Genomic DNA, 21047 nt, shown 5'->3' on the forward strand with positions numbered 1-21047 from the left:
GTTAAAAACCTTGAGGGTAAAACCCTTCTTGGGATAAAACCCGATCGAAGGAAAAGAGTGCAACGTATGCTTTGAAACCTAAGGTCTTTGAGTTGGACAACGCTTTTACAGTTCTGATCGGGCACCTACAAAAGGTTAGTGTAAGATGTAAATAAAAAGTGAGATGGTTATACCTTAGTGGTGATGGCGCTTTGAGCCTTGATATGCTTCAAACGTTTGCTTCGAGGACGCGACACGATCCTTTACTTGTTTTATTTGGGTGTAGCCGAGAATGTGTCTTGTGATTGCTACTTCACTGTTTGCTTATCCTTTGGCTCCTTCGATGTTGAATGCGTTGATGTCGGTGCCACGTCGTGCACCGCGAACATCTCTCTCGCCGCATGTTGTTCCCCATACACGGTTTATATTCCGTCCTTCATCGTAAACTTCATCATTTGATGAAGGGTTGATGGTACTGCTCTCATGCAGTGTATCCATGGCCTTCCGAGCAAGGCATTGTACCTCATGTCTCCTTCGATAACATGGACTTTGACATTTTGGGTCGTGCCGGACACGTTGACCGGGAGGGTGATTTCCCCTTTCGTTGTTTTGCTCATCATGTTGAATCCATTAAGGACTCAAGAGGCGGGCACGATATGGTCCAGCAGTCCGAGCTGCTCCACCACCCTTGACCTGATAATGCTGGCCGAGCTACCTGGATCCACAAGCACACGCTTAATTTGAAATGTATTCACAAGAAAAGAAATTACCAAGGCATCGTTATGAGGTTGAGACAGAGCCTCGATGTCCTCATCGCTAAATGTGAGAGCATCTTCGGGTATGTAACCCCGAGTTCGTTTCTCCCTGGTGATAGATATTTTTGTTCTTTTGACAATGGGTTCCTGCGGGATGTTGATTCCTCCAACGATCATGTGGATGACATGTTGCGGCTCATCTGTTTTATTTTTCCTGTTCACCTTTCTTTCCCGGAACTGATTTTTGGTTCGATCTCTAAGGAACTCTCGGAGGTGCCCTGTGTTGAGTAGCCGGGCTACTTCTTCTCGGAGCTGTCTGCAATCTTCGGTCCTATGACCGTGTGTGCCGTGGAATTCGCACACTAAGTTGGGGTTCCTCTTCGACGGATCAGATAGTACAGGTCTTTGCCACCTGGTATCTCTAATTTTACTGATGGCGAATACGATATCTGAAACGTCAATGTTGAAGTTGTATTCCGACAAGTGGGATGCCTGCGTCGGCCTTGTGTGTCTGTCAAATCCGGCTATACTTACGTGTTCCCGAGGATTCTGACCTCGATCTACCCTTCGATCATTTCGGGGTATGTTATGTCGTGGGGCATTTCTTTGATCTTCAGTGTATGGTTGGTACCTTTCCTTGTTTGGCTTTGGCTCCTTTGCCAGGAGTCTGCTTGGATACACCTAGCCCAAGGGGGCTCCCAGTTGATCGTCCTCGACCCTAATCTTCAACTGATATCGGTTGTGGACATCCGACCTAGTCACAGCGAGATATTCAACCAAATTCTGCCTCAGCTGCTTTAAAGCCGCTGAGCTTCGTTCATTCAAACATTGGGTAAAGGCCTGCACTACCCAGTCATCGGAGACTGGTGGTAATTCCATTAGCTCTATTTGAAAGCGAGATACGAACTCCCGCAGCATCTCATTTTCTCTTTGTTTGATTTTGAAGACGTCAGATTTCCTTGTAGACACCTTGATGGCACCGATATGTGCCTTTTTGAAAGAATCTTCCAGCATGGCAAATGAGTCTATTGAATTCAGAGCTAGGTTGTGGTACCACATCATGACCCCTTTCGAAAGTGTTTCTTCGAGCTTTTTTAGCAGGACGGATTCGATCCCGTCATCCCTCAGGTTGTTGTCCTTCACCGCATAAGTGTAAGCAGTGACGTGCTCGTTGGGGTTCGAGGTTCCGTTATACTTTGAGAGATCAGGCATTCTGAATTTCTTTGGGATGTTCTTCGGAGCAGCATTTGACGGGAATGGCTTTTGTACGAATTTCTTTGAATCAACCCCCTTCAGGATCGAGGTTGCGGACGGGATCTGGTCGACCCTTGAATTGTAAGTCTCCACCTTTTTGTCATTAGCTTTAATCATCTTTTCGACCGATTCAATCCTCTTTGTGAGGTCCTCAAGCATCTTCATAATAGCGGGGTCGGATGTTGACCTGTTGTTACTCGATCTTTCTGGTACCTGTTCGACTCGATGAGCCGTTTTCGGTGCTGCTATGCTTGGAGTTTTTTGGTGTCTTTGCAGTTGAGCAATTGTCAGCTGTTGTGCCTGTAACATCTCAAAAATAACGTGAAGGCTAACCTTTCTCTCCCCTCGCGCTGGGATTTCCTGAGCTTTTTGTTGGTTTTCTTGGCGTATACTCCTGTTGGTGTGGGAAATTATGTCGACGTGTTGGGCGTTGCGCGAGACCACGTCCACGGGAATTGGTTCCGGTGCATCCTTAGGGTTTCGTTGTGGTACACCAATACTTGGAACAACTACACCATTCTCTCTATGATCCTCAAGACCGTTGTTTTCATGTGCGTTCACTGAGTTAGGCATTTTGACCTGAAATCAAAGATTCTTGGACAAGAAAAAGCGTGAAAGATAACTTGCGTTATGTAGCAAACCAGCAAGAAAATAACCACTATTATTTTTAGCCCCATGGTGGGCGCCAAACTGTTTATCTTGAAAATGGTAATTACAATTTGATTTGATTTCGTAGTTCTAAAAATAGGGGATTTGTTTTTATGTTAGTTGTTAGGCAATAGATGCTATGTGTGAGACTAGAAAATATGATAAGAGCTTGAAGGCAGTGTATCGAGCAAACGGAGTGGCTGGGATTCGGGGCCTCGAGCTGGCCTATATGGGGCCTCGAGGTCGATCTAAGCGCTAGGCTATAACCGGCCAATGAAGGTCTAACAATACTAAGAGCTTTGATCTGAGCTCTTTATGGTCAATAATGAGTAATAAATGAAGAACAATTAATGAAACACAATAAATGTAAGCAATAAATGTAAGTAATAGAATCAAAGGAGAATGTATTTAAGTTAGAGAGCAGAGAATATTCTTGTATTGAATGTTGTGTGTTATTGTGTTAAAAAATGACAAGGGTCCACTTTATATATGAGGAAGAATCCCAACATAGTACAGTCGCATTTATTACAAGGGTTTGAGGCTGGTACAACCATTTAATGCCACGGTACGGGCTTGAACTAGTCCAATAGACTTGGTCAGCTTTAATCACGTGCCTTGGGAACTTCCCGTTTGTCCATCATAGCCATTGATTTGCACAGCCTCGAGTTCGATCATTGAGACCCTCGGGGTCGAACCCCGGGTTGAGCCTCGAGCCTTCTGGGGCGGTCTCTGCGAAGTGCTATAATGATCATAAAATCGGACTCTCTGATTTTCAACGTATACAAGCCAGTGCTTAATAAATTTTTATCCGCCCGAAAGAAAATACTCGTGTGCTAAACATGGGTGCTCTGTAAATATTAAGGACATGGTGTCTTTAATTTCAGGAATGTTGTTTAAATACTAAGGACAAAGTGTCATGTCATGTCCTTAACTTCATATGTGCAGTGTAAATGTTAAGGACATGGCGTCCTTAACTTCATGTGTGCAGTGTAAATGTTATGGACATAATGTCCTTAACTTATATTTGCACATTCTGTTGTTAAAATTTAGGGCCTCATATCCTTAACTTCATATGTGCAATGTAAATGTTAAGGACATGGTGTCCTTAACTTGATGTGTGCAGTGTAAATGTTAAGGATATAATATCCTTAACTTTATGAGTGTTGTATAAATATTAAGGACATGAAGTCCTTAACTTCATGAATGTTGTGTAAATATTAAGGACAAAGTGTCATGTCATGTCCTTAACTTCATATGTGCAGTATAAATATTAAGGACATGGAGTCCTTAACATCATGTGTTTAGTATAAATGTTAAGGATACCATGTCCTTAATATTTACACAGCACTCATGAAGAAAGGGTAAAAATATCATTTCATATTAATTTTAATAGAGTTCTGGCTATTTTTGCTCAGCATTAAAATACTGGATAAAAACTGAGTACCATATTAAAAAGTGACTATCCCACGCCATTTCTACAAAATTGAAACAAACTTTAGGTTGGGCTAAAACATGAATTTTTTTTTGGGTTTGATAGGCATTTAGCGTTAATTCTCCGCATATTTTTTGAAGAAGAACTAACCTAAATAGCTATCCAATTGCTTAAACTAAATATAGTCAGTGTATATATATATATATATATGTGTGTGTGTGTATATATATATATAGAACTAACCTAAATAGTTGTCCAATTGCTTAAACTAAAAATAGTCAGTGTGTGTGTGTCTATATATATATAACACCGCATACTTTAGACAGAGTCCTACATCAGCAAAACACAAGAGAGATACTGAGTATATAAGTTAACAAGTCTTAGACCCTAGTGACGCGTTTTGAACTCGTGAGTGCCTAGGCCCAGAGCGGACAATATCACTAGTAAACTGGGTTGCTACATATGGTATCAGAGTCACTCTTGTATCAACCTTGTCGATGGTGGGTCAGAGTTCAACTGAGTTTAGGTAAATCCCAGTTAGGCGGGGCAAACCTCAGTGCTGAGTCTAGGCGAATCCCATGCGGTGGGGCAAACCTCAGCGAGGACACTGAGGCCATAAGAGGAGGTGTTTGTAACACCCCCAGACTTTAGACAGAGTCGCACATCGGCAAAACACAAGAGAGATGCTGGGTATATGAGTTAACAAGCATTAGACCCTAGTGACGCGTTTTAATGCGTGAGGGCCTAAGCCCAGAGCAAACAATATCACTAGCGGGCTGGATTGTTAATTATATATATATATATATATATATATATATATATATATATATATATATATATATATATGTATGTATGTATGTATGTATGTATGTATGTATGTATGTATGTATGACCATTATTTAGAGCAACTGTTGTTAATGAAGTTAATTTTATTATTTAATTTATTTCTCTTTTGTTCTCTAATTTTCAAAAAATTATTTCAAGTCGTAGTTAAATTCTAATATTACCTTTTTATTCATGTATCTTTATTAATTTGCGACTAACTATTTAGAGAGATACTAATTTCAAAATGTTAAATCCCCTTAATCTTTTTTATATTTTCATGGAATTTAACTTTCTTTTGCTTAGGAACATATTGAATAGTGTTTTTATTATTTATTTATGCGGCCAAGAAAAGAGACAACTTGTTTGTTTAAGTAGTCCTTTTGAGTCGCCGCAATATATAGTATTGAGAAAACTACTCTCTATAGTCCCTTAAAATTTTAATAGTCCATGTTTTGTCCTACTTACAAAAAATGACCCTTCGGCCCAAACGTATTGCATATAGTAGCCGAAAGGAATAAGCATGACAACATAAGCGCCTGTAGCTCAGTGGTTAGAGCGCTTGTTTCCTAAGCTGAAGGTTGCAGGTTTGACCCTCACCTGGTGTGATAGAGCAACCCTTTTTTGCCTTTTTAAATGTACTTCTGGATCTTATAAGTGTTATTGTATATTTTTTGTATAATAACAGACTATTTTTGTATATTTTTTGCATAGTGACAGTCTATTTTGTATATTTTTTGTATAGTGACAGTCTATTTGTATAGTGACAGTCTATTTTATATATTTTTTGTATAGTAACAGTCTATTTGTATAGTGACAGTCTATTTAGTATATTTTTTGTATAGTGATAGTCTATTTTGTATATTGTTGTTATTTTGTTATTTTATGTTATTTACTATGAGTCTATTGATAGTACTAATATATTGTCTCTTATTGCTCTCTTGAAGCGAGGGTCTCCTGAAAACAACCTCTCTACCCCTCGGGGTAGGGGTAAGGTCTGCGTACATATTACCCTCCCCATACCCCACTTGTGGGATTATACTGGGATGTTGTTGTTGTTGATAGTCTATTTTGTACATATTTTGTATAATGACATTCTATTTAGTATATTTTTTGTATAATGACATTCTATTTTTGTATATATTTTGTATAATGACACTCTATTTGTATATAAATTGTATAATAACAGTCTATTTGTATATAAATTGTATAGTGATAGTCTATTTTGTATAATTTTTGTATAATAACAGTATGTTTTGTAGATATTTCAACTTTATGCATAATCATCTCCTCTGTTCTTCCTCTCATTGAGAAACCAACCACCAGCGTCCAAGGCCTCACAGTCACCGAAAATGGTAACAAGATCGCCGGAGTTTTAAACTTTTAGCCAAAGATCTTCAAAATATTATCTACATATTCACAGAAACTGTAAGAGAAAATCAGAGAAGAAGACAAGGTTGAGCCTTATGCTACACCACTGCCGAAATAAGAAGATCTGGACTTTTACCCGTCGCCACAAAACTCAAAATCAGACTATTAAAAAAGAAATTCTGCTACTGCTTTTATTGGTGTCATTGATTCTGCACTTTGAATCAAGAAAAGAAACTCATGTCTGGGTTTGGAACTTCTGTTAATATTTGTTTGTTATGAAAAGTGAGATTTGAAATTGTTCCGTTGAATTGAAATACTACTAATAGTGATTTGATAAATTGGGCGAAGCGAATTGACGAGTAAAATTCAAAATCCACTTACTTTGAGCTTGTGACTTTTGCATCTGTTGGTGAAATTTGTTTCAAGGATTAAATCATTGCTTGGGAAATTGATGTGACTAGCAAGGAAGAAGAGGAAAGCGAGAGGAGCAGTCATGGTCATAGTTGGCTGGGTGGATTTCCGGCGAGGGAATTAGTAAAGTTTCCGGCTAGCACTTATTTTATTTTTAGGCTATGACTTGTATGGGGTAATTTGTGGGCTACCAAATGAAATTTGTTTTGCCCGATGGGCTATAAATGAAGTTCTCTCTATAGTATTACTACTATAAATGAAGTTCTCTCTATAGTATTACTAGTTAGGGTATGCCCGTGCAACGGGCCAACATAATATATCTTTTTTTAATTAAAAACAACATATTAACATTGTTCTTATAAATAACGTTTTGCAAAATTTGATTGAAAAAAAATCGTTATGCCAAGCTCAACAGCAGAAAAATTAATGACAATGAACATATCATTAAATAATAATGCTTTCTATTTTGTGAAACAGAGACTTAGTAATTACAAATTATATGTCACATTGAGACTCACATGTTGGCTTCAAAGGTAACCTCTGTTCTTTCCGGTTACAAGTTTTTGATAGATAGTCGCATAGGTTGCTACTGTTGGAGTAATCACTCAAAAACTATAAAGCAAGATGTAATGTGTTGCACATTCAACTAACGGGGAAGAACAATTTCTATGTCAAATTAAACTTGAATCTCTTTATTTAAGATTACAATTACAAAAATTAAATAGATTTAAATATGACTATTCATTCTAAAGAGTAATATCTTATTAGGCCACAAGGATTAGCTTTAACATTTCTACAAACCTTCGCTGAAGTAAAAAGCAGATCATAGGCAACCAAGAGAAATTAGCAGAATTATTGATCATGCATTTACATATTAAAGTAGACTTCAAAGCATACATAAACAGGTCAAGTGATGATTGACAATCGGAAAGAAGTTGAAGTAATGAGAGCCCAGAAACCAAAATGCAGCTGCCAGAAGTTTTTCCTTTTCATCTATCAAATGTGAGTTGTAAGACATTGAAGCTTCTCTTTATGGTACTTTTTTCTTCAGTATTGCTCTTGACTGCCTTTTTTTAGGACTACTGTCTACAGAAAATATGTAAAGAGAATAGGAATCAATGCATGAATTTTCTAAACCCATTACTAAGGAACTTAGACTCGAAGCTTTATCATATTTCAAGATAAAAACAAAAATGATGTTGATTACTGAAGAGTATTAAGTCATGGAACTACGGGCTTATGCTAGAAAGCTATAAGTACGAAGGACGGGTCTTTTAACTTGGGGCTTTAGAGAAACCATTTGCTGATAAAAAACATCAGTAAAATTAATAAAAGCGAATACTTGAAATTCTTTGGTACGGTGCTCACTCTATCTCTGAACTTGAAGTATAATTTCAGTCCGCTTGTTGACATTCTAGTATGTAAAAGATGAAAAGTTGTAATCCCAACCTTTTGATGATGACCTAGGCAAAAACAATTAAGGAACAGAACATCTAGAGAGCTATGGGTAGAATAATAGTGTAATTTTCTCCGGGCAATTTTCAATACACTGAATGTATCAGGAACAAACACAGTAAATTAAGATTCATTTTTGTTCACAAGTTACAGAATTGACAAAATTGTGAAGGGTAAGGGGAGTGAGACTATACCATACATATCTAAACCCAAAAGGATTTATTTTCCAGAAGAAAAAGATCCCAAAAAAGGTACATACTTCCTGCAGTTGGCAAACATAAATAAGAGCAAAAAGAAGGTAGTTTTGTAAGGAAATAAGCAATTCTAAGGTGCATTATATTATAAGCATAAAAATTCAGAAGTCAGAGGAAAGAAGAAAACCTCAACTATAAATATATAAGGGGACTCGCCTTTTACAAATTTTTATGGTATTGGTGGTTCCAGCTTTAACCCTGTGCTTGAAGATTCTGATATCACATCTGCGGCTTCCATTTCGGCCTCATTTATACCTAGAGGCTTGACTTTTTTTTTTGCTTCTATAGCCAATATTTAGTGCAAAGATGTGTTCCTTTTCTATGTAGGACAGCACTGATAGACTTATATGCACAGAGTCAGAAATTTTTCCAGGATGATTTTCTTAATTGAATTCGAAAGATTTTGTTTGAAACGTGTCCAAGACATTGTTAACGGGCAGGAGTTACTTCTGGAAGTGAAAGAAGTAAAAAATTTGGATCTGAAGTAGCAGGTAATAAAGCTAAAATGAAAGTACTGTAAAGGTATATATTGATTAAATTTTGCATGCTAAAAATGATTCAATTGTAGATCACATAACTGTCAAACAAAAAAAAAAAATCAGCTACATTTTAAATGCCATAAAAAGCTTGAACAGGAAGTGGAAGATGAAATTTAACACAATCCTTATTTTATCACTCTGAAGCTAGGATTTCAAGTTTATGGGTTCAGGTTTTTAATCGTTAAAAGTTACTGGGTTCTAAATTAATAATTTATACATATTTAATGAATTTATAAGACAAATACAGAGTTCGAATTAAAGTTACTAGGTTCGACCGAACCCGCTGCCAGCATTCTACCTCCGCCTCTGCGTACAAACTAATAACTTAAGAGCAGTAAGAACTCTGGCAGCAATAGTAGTACAGAGTTGGCATTTTCCTATTGCTACAGAAGTTTAATCTTGAGCGATATGCCTCTTCTCTAACAAACAACATCAGAATTAATGTAACTGTGCACTCAAGCCAATAGGAAAGTTAGAAAGTCCTACTACTTTATGATTGTAATCTTTTATGATGCAGACCGCAGAAGACCAAGTTTTTATGGGTACCGATGGCGATTAACTGTGATTGTGCTCAATGTAACAGTGATTGTGAAAGGAAATACTTGCTCTTCTTCTCCCTCCAGTGTTCAACAAAAATTAGTATGCTTCACTGATGCATATAGTCTTTTCACTCACATGGCTTCATTAGGAGCTGCTAATTTTACACGATGTAGAATCACTCCATATGAATTTAAAAATCAGGGAATTTGGGCCATTCATTAGCTTGACTTAAGAAAATCAAACAAATGCTTCTGGGAGGGATTCAAGAAAGAGAGGTCAATTTAAACCAAAAAGGATATTTAAAGATTATTTTTGGATCCAATTCTCTGCTAAACCCCTCAAAGCATCAGATTCCTCCTTGATTTTATTGACTCTGCAATTTGAATTGAGCTCCATCTGCGCAGCCTACCAAATAAATATACCACATCTATTAACTCAGTCTAAATAAGATAAAGATAACAAAGCATTCACACAATTCCCAGAACAATAAACATAAATCTCATTAGAGCCAAATAAGGCAAAACCATAAGAGTAAGCCATGTCATTGGCATAACAAAGTCATCATAGTCAGAAAGAGAGATTGTTGGCTAGAAAAACAAACCTCAGCTTGCCAATGGTTGATCAGTTCCTATTTATATGTATATAATACTAACAATAGGCTTTATATATATTATACTCTGTAAAATTCCTAAAACGATGAAGAGAAATGTAATTAGAGACAAATAAGGCAAAAGCATAACAATTAACAACCAGCCTTGTCATTGGTGCAACTTAAGCTGGCAAAATCAGATTGATCCTTGGCCAGAAAACTAAACTTAACTTGTCCTAAATTGATCGACTCCTAGGTGATGTACTTAATACAAACACTAGGTATCCTTCATATTATATTCTTTGTACTATGGAAAACATTTAACCAATAAAAGGACCTAGTTTCAAGACTGGTCATGTGGGGTTCATAATATTGTGTTACGTTTGTGGTTTTGTTATTATTACACCTATCCTTTGGTGCTTTTTCTTTCTAAAAAAGTTATTTACTTATCAAAAACAATTTTAAGCAAGATTCTAGACACACAATTTTAACTTTTAAACTATTTTGTGATTATAAATTTTATTAGAATCCATATTTTACATGAATAGAATGAGAAAGTAATGATGTTGGGCAGATGAGGCTTTGAGATGGCGAGAGAAGCCAGTGATCCATAAACCCATAACCCACGCTATCACGGAAGAACCCACCTGCAAACTGCAATAAAGCAAGCAATTAGTAGATTTTACTTAACATTCATTTTTATTTGTGCAATTAATAGCAAGCAGTAGTTGATATAACTAACTGCAATAATTTTCTTACGGTAAAGAAAAATATTTAAGAACAAATAAATGAGCTCACAGAGTTTGAGCTAGGTTTCCGTGGATCACCTAGAGTTAGCAGAAGAAGAGGAGCCTTCGATGCATCGTTTCGGACAGTTTAATTACAACCTCAATCGAAAGGTCAGAATTGCCATACACTTGACAGAGAAAGTAGTGCCGGAAGCCTGGAAAAAAGGTGAGCGAATAAATTACAAACTGAAATAACATAGTTGAAATGCAAACTAGTATTAAATACAAAGGCACAAACTTAGATTGCCAAATAATTTCAATAGCAAAATACAGAGTAACTCAATTTCTTCGTTAATTCCTTCAGTAACCTTCAGCAATTGGCGATGAGCATACCAATTAAAAGCAAACCGTTCAGTTCCAAAAAAGTGAAACCTTGATTGCACCAGTCAGTGAACCTCAAGCTTTTTAAAATTCACCACTTTAAAGAGGAAATCCATCCATGCAAGAGCAAGAACTTTTTAAGGACGAAATCGTTATGTCATAAACTGCAACTTTCGTGAACAGCTTATGTCAAAATTTGCATTACGGAGTTTATCCAAACTCGTCAAATACATTGATGGCATCAAAGTACTTCTCTTTCCATTACTACTTTTATCCTAGATAGCAATTATCACAGAGCAGAGAACAGAGGCAGATTCGGGATTTATATTCAACTTTTAAGGTTTTTGAGCCTATTTTTAAAGTTATGGGTTCAAACCTACTATTTGTTGCAATTTTAATTAATTTTTGCATATAAACTTATGATCGACGGCGAAAATACTGGGTGCAAATGCACCCGGCGGATATATTCTACATCCGCCTCTGCAATTACAACAAACTCCCTTTTTTGTATCAAAATCCGGGGGTTATTTTGGTCTTTCTGTCATGTCTTACACAACCGATTTTGAGGACGCGAAATCGCTGAATTCTTTTCCTTTCCTTCCGTGATCTGTTTCTCTCTCTTGGTTACGCGCGCCTTTTCGTCGTCTCCTCCGTTTCCGACGTGGAAGATAAACTGGTTCTTGCTTTTGGCGCTGTGCACCACCTACGTTTTTGGTGGTGAGTTTACTTTTGCGCTCTTCTCTCTTCTTTGATTTTCTCAGCTTCTGTTATTTTTAAATTATTATCTCATCACAGGTCCTATTCGATTAAACTGTATAATTGGGGTAAAACAGTTGGTCGATGGTTTCTCTCTTTTGTATATACTTCACAATCGCTAGAATTAAATTTTCTGAGATGACTTTACCTGGGAACGGAAATCCACATAAAAATGAGAAAATTGGGATTTTTTTGAAATAAATGCGGAAGCAAAAGCCAGATGTAGCTGGAGCAAGTAAAGAAAATATAGAGGATGAGTAACAAAAAGAGAAAAAGTTAGCTGTGTAACTAAATAATTGAACACGAAGAAGACCAAAATTGTCCCTGTCGATGAGTGAATACATCCAGTTAATTTCTGGTAAGTTCCACCCACAGTTTTCTCTCTTTGAAGTTTGAACCCGGACCAATAACTGTACACGTGTTTGTTATCTGGGGTTGGTGGGACACGTGTCTCTCTAAAAAGCCATGCAATGACCAATAGACTGACCCAAGTTTACAGTACAATATTCGTTACTTTTGGAGCATTTGTAGTCACATTTTAATTTGTGCCCGTTTTATAAAAAAAATTACAAGCGTATCCGTCTTTTTGCATAACTTCAGCATATGCGGCTGAAGTAGCAAAGGCAATCACGCAAAACTTCAGCATTCTAGTAGTCTGACCTGAAGTTCAGCTCTAAAGCTGAAGTTTTTGTTTTGTAACTGGCGAAAGTTTTTATTTTTGTAACTGGTGAATTTTTTGTTTTGTAACTGGCGAACTTCAGCTCTAGAACTGATGTTTTTGTTTGTAACTAGCGAAATTTTTGTTTTTGTAACTGGCGAACTTCAGCTCCAAACTCTGGCCATTAAAAAATTCAGATAGATAAAAAATTAATCCCTTCCTTCGCCATTGTTAGAGAAAATTATGAGCTTTAGAAGAAAATCTTTTAGAATCAGTGTAAAAATAGAGTTGATTTCAAAGAGGGAAAGAGGAAAAATCCTTTAGAAAGAACTGTGATTGTGGTTTGTGTGGGGAAAAAAGGAATTATGAGCATTTAAAGGGATTTACCAAATTAAAAGGCTACAATCAATACTAATTATACTAATTTGTATATAATTGGTAAATCGTATATGAAGTTGCAATTAATTTAAAATATCTCTAGTGAGGGTAAATAAGTTTCTAATATAGTAGGCGTTTGGACATAAAAATTATAATTTTTAAAAAAAGTAGTATTTGGAGTTAAGTTGAAAATAGTATTTGGAATTTGAAATTTTGTTTGGACATGCATTTACTTGAAAAAATATTGCAGTTTTGTGAATGGGGCTGAAAATTTTGAATAAATGGTCCAAAAGACTTTTTGATTTTTGAAAAACTCATTTTCGAAAAATTTCCAAAAACTTACAAAATTTGACAAATACATTATTGAAAAAAATTCTGTTTTTTCATTTATTTATAAAAATCTCTTTTAAATAATGTTTCGCTTAATTCCAAAGTTGTCCTCGGAGAAGATTGCTCTGCTCTCCTTAATAGATTGACATTCTCGTCATTTTCTGGAAGAAGGTTTTCATGTAGGAGGCGGCCGGGAGAAAATAAAAAAAGAGACTGAAGGGAAATTGAAGAGTCAAATGGCTACTTCTTCATAAGTTTCTTCTTCCAAGTACGTCTACGTTCTTCTCTTCCCCTTTATTTATGTTCTTGTATTATTACTTGACGTTTTCTTTTCTAATATGATGGCTAAATCAAACAGTGTGCTTTTGTAATAGTTTATTGTTGAAGCCACTTGATAAAAATGGCTAATTTGAACTCCATTTGACTTGGCAATGCTTGAAACTGAAAGTTAGTATGCACCTTTGGCTTATCAGTTTTGATTTATTTTTTTTGGGTTCTTTTTTGGGGGGAGGGGAGTGTATGTTTTGAAAGTAAAAAGGTGATATGACTACTCAAAGATTGCATAAATAGATCAAGTCTAAGTTGATAGTAATTAATGTTGATAAGAAAATACAGTGCTCCTACTACCAAGGTCACTAGTATTTGTATCCACAATAAATCTTGAATAAAATTGAAGAGCATAAACTAAACCTCTCACTGAAGTATTGAAGAAGGAAATTAGTATATAATTGAAGAAAAATAATACAAATTTACATGATTAAGGCTTAAAGATGATGTTCATCGAGCTTTTTAAGGTGGATGGTGCAAAAGGGTAGCTCTAGGGTAAGGCAAGTGAAGCCCTTGCCTTAGGCCCCCAAATAATTTAGGCCCCAAAAATAAAAGTACTATTATATTATTATATAATATATACTCCATAATTTATATTCATATAATTATTAATAAAAGATTTCAAATTTTAATAATTTTTACCATTTGGTAGACGTAAGATTGAGTGAGTTAATTGGAAAAAAAATTTCTCACTAAATTAAATAATATATTTACCTTCTCATCAATTTTAATTTTCTTTCTTTATGTATAGTCTTTTTTCATGGTTCTTACGATTTTATTTTCTAATTTCAACTCCGATTCTCTAAATGAACTATTTCTTTTGGTCACATTTGATTGAACCACATACCAGAAAGCAAGTTCTTTTGTGTCTCATCTTTTTTAACTAAGAATTCCCCGGGGCAAATGTCGCAAGGTTCAAAACATGATGAATAATAGGCTCACCTTTTACCATTTTCACTTAAGGGAAGAATTCAATACCATATGACACGCGCCTAACTCATACATCATGAGTTGTGCTCTCACCACTATATCAAAGTCATGTAGGTTTTTTTTGTGTCTCAATATTATATGAATTTTATAAAAGACGTTTCAGGGTCTTTTTAATATATTTTGGTTTAGGTCACCAGTTTTGTTGAGCCGCCCCTCATTGACAATCAACAATTATTTACAGACTACTACCCCACTATAAACGTACTGTTCAACCAGCTTCATTCACATTTGGTAACTGAATGACAAACTCGCTGCCTTTAATGCTCTTGTCATTGTTACCTTATTTTAAGTGAGACTCTATAAATTTTATTGAGAATGTCAGGGGCGGATAAGTGGCTCTAGTAGGAGATTAGTAAAGCTTTGATTTAGGTCCCCCAAAATTTTTAATAATGGATTTTATAACTTTATTTCAAATTAGACAATATTAATGTTTGTAGGAAAAATAGTAAAGTATAAAAAAAATTGTAAAAAAGAAAGAAAGGTGTCTACTCTTAAACAGTAAAAATATTTTTAAAATTTTGAATTAAACTACTTAAATCTTCATATTAGTAAATATATTTTCTACAACAATATCAAAGGTTACATATTGCAAATACATGTTTAATATCTCATTTATTTAAAATTTTCCTTTTTAATATAAATAATAATATTACTATGTGAAGTTAAAGACTATGTCATTTAAGAATATATTCTATAAACAACAAGTATGAAAAAAATGGCAAGATTAATTTTTTGCATATTTGTGTGTATACGTACTAATAAAAAAAGTATAAGGCCTCTTATTAAAGTTTGGCTTTAGACCACCAATTTTACGGAGCCGCCCTTGATGGTGCATTGGTTAGGCCAAATGGCATCGCCAATATTTGTATTGAAGATAATCTCAGTTGTCATTCTCAATTGATGGTAACCTGCTCTCTGATCCACCTTAGAAAATATCTTGGTTCATCCAATTCATCTAATAAGGCCTCAGTGAGTGGTTTGTAAAACTTATGCTCCGCAATGCATCTATTTGAGTCCCTGTGGTAATATACAAATGACAAGAACAAAATTTCTTTCCAACCAAAACAAACATGTGATGTTTTTCTTTTTTACTTATCAAAAAATATATAAGCCTCCTTATTCACTGGTATATAGTCACTGACCGAGGGTATTCTGTCATCTACCCCTGTGAGGTGGCAACTATTTAGGCTGCTTAGTGAGTTCTTTTACATCCACTTCAGTATATTCTAGCGGTCTTTTAGCCATTCCAACACTGTTTCGAGGATTCAAATGACTCTAATACCAGTTGGTACCAATGACTCAATGACCATCAGCTTAGGAACTATGAGTTTGAATGCTGAAAGTTGGGTCCGGGAAACTATATCTGGTATAAGTTATCACCGACACAAGGCTACTGTTAATACTCAATACTCTATGTACCGCATGAGTAATAAGCTATTCTCCTAATTAATTTCAGTAAAATTACTGCGACTTGCATGTAACTGCCTCCCATGTGGAAACATGAGCTCATGCACAAGCTGTTAACAACCTCTCTGAGTTGCTTCTATTTTGTTAAGCTAGCGCTAAGCTTGTCGCGCATTTGCTGGGCTCCGTAGGAGACTAAATGCTTGAACACCTCAGTTGATTATGGCATTAGGTTCGCTTTTTCATATGAACTATGACTTCTAGACTGCAAAACACTAGTGATGTTTGATATATATTGTTCTAAATTACTGGAAGTACTAACTTTCTCACTTTACGGAAAGATGTTGTGATTCACCTTTCCACTTTCTTTTTGTTGGTAATTTGTGTTTCTTTCATAAGGATTTTTGAATTTTAGTTTATTTATCAAATTTCGATTATGTTTATGTTTTTCCTTATTTTATTTATAATGGAAGATTGTGACTATCCTAATTGAAAGTGATGTGATCTGAGCATGGTGGTGAGATTATTTGAACAAATTTTCATATCAGTAACTAAATCGATTAAAAAAAGAAAGAAATCTTGACCATAATGACCATATGTATGATTTTTGTTCACATAAGTGCTAAATTTGTATATGTTGAAATGATGAGTTCTAATTATGTCTTTATTTAATTTTCAGATGTGGGCATGATCTGAATTGTTATTGAGTTCTGCTGTGCGGTTAATCCTGTGCAAGTGCACTATCAAAAGAAGAAATCTCATTCTGCACTAGTGACTTGTGAAAGGTTATGTTTGTCTCGCAAAGCTTCGAGCACATCACATGAAAACATTGAGCCCAAAATCTGCCCACCCAATTTTCAAACTCATAGAACAATGCAAAAACATAGCCACTCTCAAGCAAGTACATGCTCAAATGATCACAACTGGGCTTATTCTCCACACTTACCCTCTCAGTCGCATACTCATTTCGTCATCCACCCTTGCCGCCACCAACTCCTATGCGCTAACCATTTTCAACCAAGTAAGCAATCCAACAATTTTCCTTTTCAACACCCTCATCTCATCAACCCTTGCTAGGAAAGATGATCAACTTCACTTTTCCTTAGCTCTTTACTCTCGTATGCTCACTCAAACCACTCTCAAGCCCAATAATTACAACTACCCCTCTCTTTTTAAGGCTTGTAGTTCTCAACCATGGCTTCAACATGGTCGCGCCTTGCACACCCATGTCTTGAAATTCCTTGAACCACCTTATGATCATTTTGTTCAAGCCTCGTTGCTTAATTTCTACTCTAGGAGTGGTGAATTGGGGGTTGCAAGATTCCTCTTTGATCAAATCACAAGACCGGATTTAGCTTTTTGGAACTCCATACTTACAGCTTATGCCCATAATACTTCTGTTCAATCAGAAGCCTGTTTTGATAATGCTTATGATAGCACTAATTTGTCATTAGAAGTTTTGCTTTTGTTTAATCAAATGCAGAAATCTTTGACCAGTCCTAATGAAGTTAGTTTGGTGGCGTTGATTAGTGCTTGTGCTGATTTGGGTACGCTTAGTCAGGGGATATGGGATCATTCTTTTGTGCTTAGGAATGGCCTCAAGCTCAACCGCTTCGTTGGCACAGCTTTAGTCACCATGTATGCAAATTGTGGCCGTCTTGATATTGCTCGACAGTTGTTCGATCAATTGCTCGAAAGAGACACATATTGTTATAATGCCATGATTAGAGGACTTGCAGTGCATGGCCTTGGGCTGGAGGCTCTTGACCTTTTCGAGAAAATGGAATTAGAAGGTTTGGTTCCTGATGATGTAACTATGCTAGTTATAATATGTGCTTGCTCTCATGTAAGGTTGGTTGATCAAGGCTGCGAATTTTTTGAGTTAATGAAGGAGGATTATGGAATTGAGCCTAAGCTTGAGCATTATGGGACCTTAGTGGATCTTTTGGGTCGAGCACGCCAGGTGAAGGAGGCTGAGGAAATTGTTTAGACCATTCCTATGAAGCCAAATGCAGTTCTTTGGAGGTCTTTACTTGGAGCTGCTCGTGTTCATGGTAACTTAGAGGTACGTAAATCAGCATTAAAACAGTTGATATAGCTAGAGCCAGAGACTAGCGGGAATTATGTGTTGTTATCGAATATGTGCGCTAGCTTGAACAAGTGGGATGATGTGAAAAATGTAAGGAAATTGATGAAAGATCATGGAATCGACAAAGCTCTGGTAGTAGCATTGTCGATATTGATGGTGCTATGCACGAGTTCCTTATTGGCGATAAGACTCATCCACACGCTAAACGGATATATCTGAAGCTAGATGAGATTAATAGAAGGCTGCAAGAACAGGGTCATAAGTCAGGAACAAGAGAAGTGTTGTTTGACATTGAAGAGGAAGAGAAGGAAGATGCACTTTCATATCATAGTGAAAGTTAGCCATAGCTTATGCTCTTATTGCATCTAATTCTGGTGCCCCTATTAGAATCATAAAGAACTTAAGGGTCTGCAGTGACTGTCATGCAGCTACTAAGCTTATTTCAAGGATTTATGAGAGGGAAATTATAGTAAGAGATAGATCTAGATTTCATCACTTCAAAAATGGGGCGTGTTCTTGTTTGGATTATTGGTAGAATTTCTTGTACTTTGTGTTATTTGGAACAACATATAGTTTACTTAGTCCGGAAAAAAAAGTAAATTAATGTTCCATTTCCTTATGATCTTGCTTTTGATTAAAGATGCATAAAAGTAAATTTACTGTGTTAAACTTGTCTATGTCTTATAGTATTGCTGAATCAAAGGCGTCTCAATAAAAGTCGTGGCCTAAAGCCAAATTTTGATAAGTGGCCTTAATTTTTTATTTTTTTTGCCTATCGTAAAGTTATCTTGCATAATATAGTATTAATATTACATTGGTTTCTTTTTGTTGCAGGTTATGGAGTTATCTTATAAAATATAATATTTATATTCATATTGGTAAGAAAATTCAAGTTTATAAGATGTTAGTCATGTATTTACAATTTGTTACCTTGGATCTTATTGTAATAAACGTTATTTATCAATATGAAGATGTGAGCATCTTAATTCAAAGTTCTAAAATATTTTTATTGTTAAAAATAGATAGTTTTTCTTTCCTTTTTTATAAGGATTTTGTATTTTTTTTTCTTTTTTCTATAAACTTCTAAGCGAAAAAAAGATTGTAAATCCACAACTAAAATTATTTTTAGGGGTCCCAAAATTTAGGGGCCTAAAGTAAAGGCTTTACTAACCTCCCCCTTGAGCCACCCCCGGGCTGAATTATAGCAAGTTGATTAATCATGGAGAAAGAAATGTAGTCTTACATGCACGCCAAAAAAAGCTTTTAAGGACTCTAACTAAACAATTCACCGCGTCCAAAAGTACTTTAATTTACTTTCCGAAACACTATGAATTGTGAAATTAATCCAATTAAGAAGAATTAGAAACCTGAAATCCACATATACTGATTTTAGTCCTTTTAATGAGTAATCATATAAATTTATTACCAAAAAATCGATATATTATATTATTATATTAAAAGTACGAAGCTCTTTAGCAAAATATCGTTCATCTTTTTTACCCCTTAAAATAAAGTTCACACTGAACAAAATAGTCATTGTCATTGTATTATTTTCTTAATTTTTATGACTTTAAAATTGACTAAAATTTTAACTATTAAATCTTTCCTTATTTGAATTATGTAAGAACTATTAATATTTAGGAGTTTAAATCTTTCCATAACTACAATATTCTTAACATACTATAGAAGAAAGAATCATAACTGCTCATTCATGACTTCTTTAGAATTCCTTGTTTTCATAAAAAAATTATTTAAGAGAGAAATATAAATAATTTTTATTCTTTTATTTTTTTCATAATAATTGGAAAATTAAAATTGGACAACTAAATTGGGATGGAAAAAGTAATAAATACTTTGTGGTGTTATAACAACAACAACAACAATGACCCAGTAGAATCCCACCAGTGGGGTCTGGGGAGGATAGAGTATACGCATACCTTACCCCTACCCCGGAGGGGGTAGAGAGGCTATTTCCGGGAGACCCTCGGCTCATAAGCACTAGATCTGTAATAACAAAAACCCAAAATAATATCAACAACGTGAGAGATAACAAATAAATGGAAAAACAGTAACACAAATATTATGCAAAAGTGTGAAACATAACATAAATCGCTAGTAGTGCTAGACAAAAACACTATCATACTCGCCGGAACAAAGAGAGAAACAGGGACAAAGAGGAAAACCGCTCGACTACCCCTTAATCCTTCTAGCATCAACTCTGCATGTGTAGGGGAAAAAACTAAAACTATGTGTTTTGCATGTTTCAATTATATGATCGTACTTGCCTCTAATACTTTCTGCGTTGTTGTGGATTTTCGGATAAATTTCAGCGCATGAATTTTCGTATTTTTATTACTTGCTTCCTAGATTTGTTTGTTGTCTACTTTTCTCTTTTTTTTTTGTTTGCTATTTTCTTAGGTCCAATGTTATCATATTCATTTTTTTGATACAAAATACGGATAATTATATTACATAAACAAAAATTACATTGACATAGTAGATATTTTTAGGGCATTATTATTGCCCATAGTTGCCAAATAGTTACAAACAGTAGTGGAAATATTCTTAAAGCTATTGCAAGCACCATGCTTGTTCTTGATCACTTCTTGTTCAACAAAAAAGGATGGACAAGCATGGTAAAAACACTTAGTAGAGGGTGAGCTCTTGATAGCTTCCTTGGCCAGCATATGTGTCACTTCATTTCCTTCCCTTAAATTATGCTTCAGTTGTGGGAGCTTCAATTGGTCCATTAACCATCTGCAGTTAGAAACAATGTTAGAGAAGTTATAGCTATCCTCATATATAAGCTTGATGACTTCCGTACAGTTAGTTTCAATTTCCAAGTTTAGGAAGTTCATTTCTTTAGCATTTTTTAATCCTTCTAGTAATGCCATTAACTCTGCATGCGTAGGTGAAATTGCTTGACTTGCTTTGTGGAATCCCACAATCCAGTCTCC

At 35.5% G+C, this 21047-nt stretch overlaps 1 long non-coding RNA gene and 1 pseudogene across 6 annotated transcripts; one reads left to right on the forward strand and one right to left on the reverse strand.

Moving 5' to 3' along the window:
- Positions 1 to 7343: 7343 nt before the first annotated feature.
- Positions 7344 to 13414, reverse strand: LOC107760403 (uncharacterized). Of its 6 annotated transcripts, none has more exons than XR_012709478.1 (4): positions 12063 to 13407; positions 10877 to 10992; positions 8041 to 10703; positions 7344 to 7758 (listed from the first exon to the last, which is right to left on the reverse strand). It is a non-coding gene; the product is annotated as an uncharacterized LOC107760403 (long non-coding RNA). The 6 variants fall into 6 exon arrangements; XR_012709479.1 differs by having other exon boundaries at positions 7344 to 9865; positions 10590 to 10703; positions 12063 to 13406; XR_012709481.1 differs by having other exon boundaries at positions 8322 to 10703; positions 12063 to 13406.
- Positions 11738 to 19063, forward strand: LOC107760402 (pentatricopeptide repeat-containing protein At5g43790-like; annotated as a pseudogene).
- Positions 19064 to 21047: the final 1984 nt, after the last annotated feature.

This window comes from Nicotiana tabacum, chromosome 5 (assembly GCF_000715075.1).
Source record: "Nicotiana tabacum cultivar K326 chromosome 5, ASM71507v2, whole genome shotgun sequence".
NCBI lineage: Eukaryota > Viridiplantae > Streptophyta > Magnoliopsida > Solanales > Solanaceae > Nicotiana > Nicotiana tabacum.